The sequence below is a fragment of the Leuresthes tenuis genome, unplaced genomic scaffold, assembly GCF_036924035.1.
Source record: "Leuresthes tenuis unplaced genomic scaffold, fLeuTen1.0.hap1 SCAF_9, whole genome shotgun sequence".
Lineage (NCBI taxonomy): Eukaryota > Metazoa > Chordata > Actinopteri > Atheriniformes > Atherinopsidae > Leuresthes > Leuresthes tenuis.
In genome coordinates this window covers 24,998,166-25,005,717 of record NW_027325363.1, presented here as the reverse complement: position 1 = coordinate 25,005,717, position 7,552 = coordinate 24,998,166, and positions in this window count along the sequence as shown.

The window sequence follows — 7,552 nt, the reverse complement described above, 5'->3', positions numbered from 1 at the left end:
AGTACTTTGTAAACCATTTGGAATATACAACCCTTTCATTGTTAAGATTCTATATTCTTGGTAAAAACTTTTCTTCTCAGGAGACAAAAAGGTGTTTAGTCTGATATAGCCCAAGGACATGGTAGGGAGGAAAAGAGGGAGATAACAGAGAGAATAGGGGTGGTTTGGTTAACAATGACCTTCGCCAGCCTTGCATGCTATCATTTAATGGTACAGTGGTGTGGTTTGGGATAAAGGGTGGCAAGATGTCTCTGAATATTTGCCTTGAGAGTGATGGAAATTGATACATTGGTAGTTTTGTTTCCTCCTCTTGAATTAAAAATTCCAGCCTGATTGTTATTTAGGTTTGATGAAGCGTCTATATGTTCATTTGTGATGCAGGTTTCACATCAATACCATGTTAATTGAATGCTTCTGTACCATTAACACTCAAACCAAAAAAAAAAGAAAGAAACGAAACAGACTGGCTTGCCTTCAGCCATTCTTATCTCACTGCACGCGAACGAGGAGGGGTCCAATCAGACTCGCTTCTTACCCTCACTTCCTGTTTTTCTTGCTAGGATGTCCCGTCACCTTGGCGACCCAGTGGCACACGCAGCCTCTTAGTATCCCTATTCTTCAAAGGAGTAAGTAGGCCTCAGGAAATTGGCTTAAAGTTTCTGAGAGGGAATCAGTTCATTTCCTAATGGGCACTCATTAGAACAGCGGCCATCTGCCAAGTGTACACTGGCTTCAGTGTGACGTGTTTTCCTTTTTACTGTTAACTGTACTTCATTCCTCGTGTTTTTTGTTTCTTTTCCTTTTACCAACATCTAATTGGTATAAACTGCCTGAGAAACAACATGAAAAACCCAACCTTAAATCAAGGCATATGTCCATCCACTGGCTAATAGGATAACAAGCTAAAAAGCGTAGATTCAAATGCATTGCCATATATCAGAATGGAAAACACAAAGCCTGTATGGTATATATTTGGTATTCTTTGGAATACAAGTTTCACTTTAGCTGGTATAGAAAGGCCAAATGCATTATGTAAGCGTGAGAGCTGAAGTGAGTTATGACGTGACTTGCTGGTTTTATGTCTGAATCTCAATTGCTAAATTTACAGCTACATGTTAGGTCAAGTTATTGGCTCACCACAGAACAGGAAGCTGTTCAGTGGAACTACATAATAATTGTTAGCTCAAATCTGGCTGTGGTCCAGTTGCACACAGACCGGCCCTGTCACATAAATCTCATCGCGTCCTCTAATTTTGATAATGAAGCGCAGTAACAGGAGTCTTTTCTGAAATTTATTCTAATATAAGTTAACCAATTATAACTTATAACCAAATATAAACATTGTCTGAAAAGTTGGCGGGATACGACACATTAGTACAGATTGTCCAAACAGTGGTCTATCATCACAGGTTGTGGCCATGTGCTCTTTACCCTGTTGGAATCAGGTACTATTGGCCTCACACTGTCTTAGCCTGGCTAAGATTATTTTTGTCCAATACTTTGTGGTCAGTCTCATTTCTGCAGTTATGGGTTTCTTCAGGCTCAATCAAATACATCACTGCACATATTTAGTAAAGCAAACACAGATGCCTTCTGGACACTAGCTAGTGCATTCCGTGTGTGTGTTCTCATATAGTTTGGACTAAAGGTCAAGCTGAACCTCAGGGAGACATCTAGGCACACGCTCACCTCACAGCTTTTCACACCCCTGTACCGATTTCCCCCTTTTTTCATTCATAATCGGGTTAACGAGATCTGTCACCACCTCGCCCGGTGTTTGTTATGAATGGACTCTTTCCTGTGTCAGGTGAAAATAATCGAGCATTTCCACAGACGCATTTAGCCACTGGGGTCCTCCGGGATCCGAGATGGCTGATTTGTTTTTAATGCAGCTTCTCCGCAGAGAATGTGTAGGATGGAAGGGAGAACAGGAAGGAAGTGACTTCAGGTTTTAGTTTGTTTTCAGGAATGTTGCCAGCTCCTCCAAAGGATTCTCATTTTACCTTTCACAGGCAACTCTTTACATGCTTGAACACCAGCTCACAACATGCTCATGACTGACAATCTTGCCGGAGTGTGATACAATACAATGGAGACCACAACCAGCCCCGTTTCACTCTCGTCTGCACATACTTTATTGCCAAAGACACACACATCGCTAACTGATATAAAAAATGCCTAAGGTCATTATTTAATGCACCTGTCAGCAAATGTGGACACCCACAGGAATTTGAACCCACACACACACACACACGCACACACACCACACAGGAGCTGTTTATCCAAACTGGGGTTGGGATGTATGTCCACGTAGGCCAATGTCAGTGTTAGGAGAAGCAAAATATTTTGATTGCAAGGGTATCTGTTCATGTCAACAATCTGATAGTGCGCCGAGTGGAGATAGGCGGTTCCCATGAGGCCTGTGTCCTCTGCAGCTATGGGGAAGAGAGGGATGGACGGGGTATTTTGGGGTTGAGGGGGAGGTTGTGGGATTGGTTGTTCCCAGATATCAGGAACACGGTGAGTGTCAACACATCCAGTGGCACAGATAGAGTGAGGTCAAGGTGTGGCAGACGGGTGATAGCTGCGGCTGGGTCTGCAATCGAGGCATAGATTTAAACTTCTTTCCATTGTTGCTGTTATGGAACAATATTTATTTTTACTTTTGTGAGCAATATCTATTCCCTTGAAACAAACAGGAAGAGTTTTCAAGGGTCTGTTCATCCAATCAAAAATGACAAAAAAACAACTACATGTTTGTTTTTGTGACTTCAGTCGATGTCGAACCATGCAGTCGCAGTCATGTGAAAAGGTTAACGAAGCTTCTTTTTCAGGGTAAGGTTCAATGTATCCACGCATAACGGAATAAATACTACCTCAGATGAACAACAACGCATGAGAAAATTTCCAATTTTAATTAAGCATTATCAGTTTAACAAAAACATCACTAAATGCAGAAACTGTACGTAGCATAATTCAGTATCTTTTAGATTTAACTTTAGAGGTAACTTGAAGCAATAATGTTCTGTATGACTATGTCAGTCTTATACGCTGTTGTGGTGGAATTTTGGTCCAAGATTTGCTTCAACAAATGGTTCACCGTATTGTTGCATGATCTACTTTTAGCAAATATTTAGCTGTCAGATAGATGGCCTCACATTTGCCTTGATTAAGCTCAGCTCATCATCCCTCGTGTTGAACATTCACAGATTGATGGACAGCAACGATAGCTTCTCTAAGATCATTGCTGATGTACTTCCTCCTTGGCATTGTGTTAACACACACCTGTTTGTCCCAGACTTGCTAACTGCCTAAACTATCTGAATTTGTGTGCACTCTCGCTCCTATAACACAGGCGAACTCCCTGCTGCCAGCTCTGAGCGTAAGAATTCGTAAGTAAAGAAGTGAAGCGTGTTTGAGACATTTATGATACAGTTCTGTTGATGATAGAACTGATGTTCTGATGTGTAGGGCTCATCTTCCCATGAAGACACACTGTTAATTGTACGGAAAGGCAAAGTTATCTTCCCTATCCTATTACAGCTGAAATGTCTTTCAAACACTCAATTGTTCTGTCATAATATTGATGTTACATCTGTCATAACATGCAGCACTACACTATGCTTACAGTGGTGTTTTTTTTAAGCACAGATTATCCTCCAATCACTCCTTTAATGTTTCTACATCTGATAAAATGAGCAACCCTGTTGCTTGCTAAGTCAAGGATTTGCCTTTGAGAAATAATTGAGAAAAGTTACATAACAGGGAGTAGGATAGGTGTATTGCTTCTGTGTGTTGTTTTTGCTTAAAGTGTGTCAATTCAAGCTATCTGTGAATGCTATCATCTCTAAATAACACAATATTTACAGTCACTGCACGAAGGTCAAAATACTTAAAGATTAAAATGTTTTTTAATGTCTGACAAAAAAGGCATGAGCCTTTTTTTTTAAAGATGTCAAATTATGACTTACAGCACTGACGGGTTATCAGTTTGTAAAAGCAATGACATTCATTGCAGAGCTTTATTTTTACTTCTTCGAGCTCAGTTAGAGCAGACAGTAGGAGCAGACCAAGGCTTTGCCCTTGAGGAGCAATTGGAGAACTTTCAGTTCCTCTTTGACCTGATGTCTGTGACAATCTCAGTCGCACCACCGCCGCACTGCCAGTCACACGGCACACCCACGAGGCTGAGGACGGCCTTCGCAGAGGAATGTTTACCCCTTATCTCAGGAGTGATTTCTTGGGAAAATATTTACGCTTTTGAAGTGGTGCCCTTACACACAAAAGTGAAGAAAGGGTCAAAATGATGAGTTTGAAACTCATTTTGTGAGGTGTAATTACAAAGACTGTTGCAGGATTTGTTTAAAGAGACCAGAAAAATGTTAGCATTAGCTCATGTAGGACTTGCTGAAAACTAACAGCTGTGCTAGTGACAGTGTGTGGAGAATTTTTTTATACTATTAATTTTTGTGAAATATTTAATTTTACAGCCCATAAAGATAAAACCGCTCTGTTAAACTGGATACTTTTAAAAAGAAAAAGACCTGATATCAGTGTGTTTTGTGTGTGTGTGTTTTCCTTCTAGCAACATGATGAACAAGCTTCAGAGCTTGTTCGGGAGACTGAGCAGTTGTCCTCAGGAGGGTCACCGGTGCTATCTGCAGTTTCTTCAGTTCATGTATTGAAGTGTCCTTGGGCAAAATATTGAACCCAACGTTCTCGTCCTTGATGTATTCCTCAGCTTTGTGCTGCTTGGGATAGAAAGTGCCTTCAGTGCAACAGAATTTATATCATATTTAAGACAAGCTTGTCCCAAATCCGATCAAGTTGCTTTCTAAATCTACGATATTTTGCAATATCATTAGGTTTGGTTATGCTTAAACATTATACAATGTTGTTGGTGAGTGTTAGGCATTAAAAACTACCAGGTCAGGGTTAGGAAAACATAAAACTGACACTCTCATAAAGGACTGTATAGTAAATCTTCTTTTTATCACATATCAGCTCTTGGATGTTGCAAATCTGCACGATGTCTTTGAACTTATCTAAACTGTTGCTTGTTTTTATTCATTCTAATTAATTTTATATAGTTTTATTTCTTTCTATTTATATTCTTTTACATATTTTTAATGCTTTTTCTGCTCCCCGCTGCAATGCTATTATTCTATGTAAAGCACTTTGAATAGTTTTGTACATGAAATGTGTTATACAAATATATTTGACTTGACATTACATGATCTGTGCAACATACAAGATTGAAATTTCCCACTTCAAAGAAATACTTGTGAGGGGTAACACACACACACACATTAAAAAGCACAAATAATGTCCATCATAACATAAAGATTTACCTAAAACCAGGTTGTGTGTGCGTTGTGCACTTATTTTCAGAACACATTTGTGTCAAATTAAACATAACAAAGGCATAATAATTGCATCAGTTTCAAGATGCAGTTTAACTATCATTAAACAACAAAATGTCAGATAGCAAATTAGAGATGTCTCCTCTCAAATCACTGAAGCAGAATAATTCCAATAAAAGCAGCGTGAGCCTTACTTTAGTGTCAGGCTTTGAGGCTGCCGGGACTGCCATGAACCTCCAAGTGGGACTTTTCCACCTGCTAAATGTGAATGAATAGTTTATTCAGTGATTGTTATTTATTGTTATTATTATTGATTTAATGCTGTGGCCCTGCGTTCATCTGTGGAGCTATTTTCATGTTCAGCAGCATAAAAAAATGTGTCACTGGACACAAATCAGTTGATGAAGTTTGGATGTTAGAGATCTAATTGAAATCATTTAAAACTCTCAATTCTAAAATTACAAGATGCTCTGTCATCTGACTGGTCAGGAATGGGGCAAATACACCAGTAATCCACAGCAAAATCAACACCAAGGAAACTCAACACTTGGTAAGCACCATCCACTCAGCCTGACTGCACTTGAGAACCAAAGACAGTAAATGCAAACACAGAGTCCCCGTCCCCCTGTTCTGTTAGTGCTCAGTGCAGGGGTGTGAATCTTTAGATGTCACGATTCTGCATCCAGAACAGAAGTGTTCCCCAGAAGTGAGGTAAAGTTTGTCTAAGTGACATTGAGTTTATGTTTAAAAAATTAAGCCTGGTGCTTACAAGACATTTGCTGTTAAAATGTGTAGGGTAAAAGCATTTTTCCATTTCACAGCATCTTAGATCTACTGCTTTTTCCGCTCATTGTTGATACACCACATAATTTATACTTTTTTATGACAATCTCGGCAAGGTTCTAAGCGAGTTGAGCCAGTATTGAATAGTGAAAACAATGCAGATCACTGACTGCGCATATGGAATCCTCCCCTTTCGGCATGTCAACAACTTCTCTTCAGCAATGCTGAAGTCCTGTAGAGAGCAAACAGGAACCCCTTTCAAAGAGGCCTATATGTCAACAGTTATCATGTTTTACAAACCAGAATTAGCATGCAGATGGACTTCTATCCCGATGAAATCCTTTGAAAATGAATGAAAATGAAATCCACACTGCAGGTTGTGCTGTGTTTAGGCACATTATCTCAATATCATCCAGTGACTACTATTTCCTCCCAGGGGAAAACACTGTAAACAAAGATTATATGAGGGGATTAGTTTTGTTATGTGGACCAGCAGCCTTTTAGTGGTCTGGAGTACGTTGGTGAAATGTAAGTAAACCAATGGTCTTCAGTATCTGGAAAAGCTTGTTAAAGGGGAACTCCGGTATTTTTAACCTAGACCTTATTTCTGGCATGAAATATGTTCATCTACTCACCAAGAACAGTTTGGTGAAAGTCGGCATCCTTCTGAAGATATTTAGATTACTCGAGATCCGCGTATATCCATATAATGGGAGAGAACAGGGCATTGACAATACAGCCTCTAAATAAGGCATTATCTGTCTTTATTTCACCAATACTTTAAGACAAATGAATGAATTAACGAATACTATTGCACTGTTAGCTCATAGCTGCTGTGTTGTTGTTATTGGCGGCTATCGGGGGACTATAAAAGGCTTTCAACACAGTCTACTGGGATGACGTCATCGACACGCGCTGCTGCAGCACAGCTTATTTACTCTGTGCTCTGTGACAGTCAGCTAACTTCACACGTAGTTTACTACTGATAGTTTTGTGCAGCATGGCAGGATATTTATCAGATTTTGATGACGTAGACGACAACTTTGAATATGATGGACGTCCTTACCTTATTTAGAAGCTGCATCGTCTACTCCCCCATTCACTCCGTTATATGGATCTCGAGGAATCTAAATATCTTCCCAAGGACGCCGACTTTCATCAAACTGCTCTTGGTGAGTAGATGAATGTATTACATGCCAGAAATAAGGTGTAGGTTTAAAAATACCGGAGTTCCCCTTTAAGGGGTTTGTGCTATGCATGGTAGGCTGCAACAAATTTCGTGGTAGTCATCAATATGCAAGATAAAACTCAGTTTGATGTGTGCCTGTGAAAAATGTCCATTTGAAGGGATATGTTATCCTTTCACTTCACCCAACTGGCCCTAACACCACCCTTCAACATAAAAG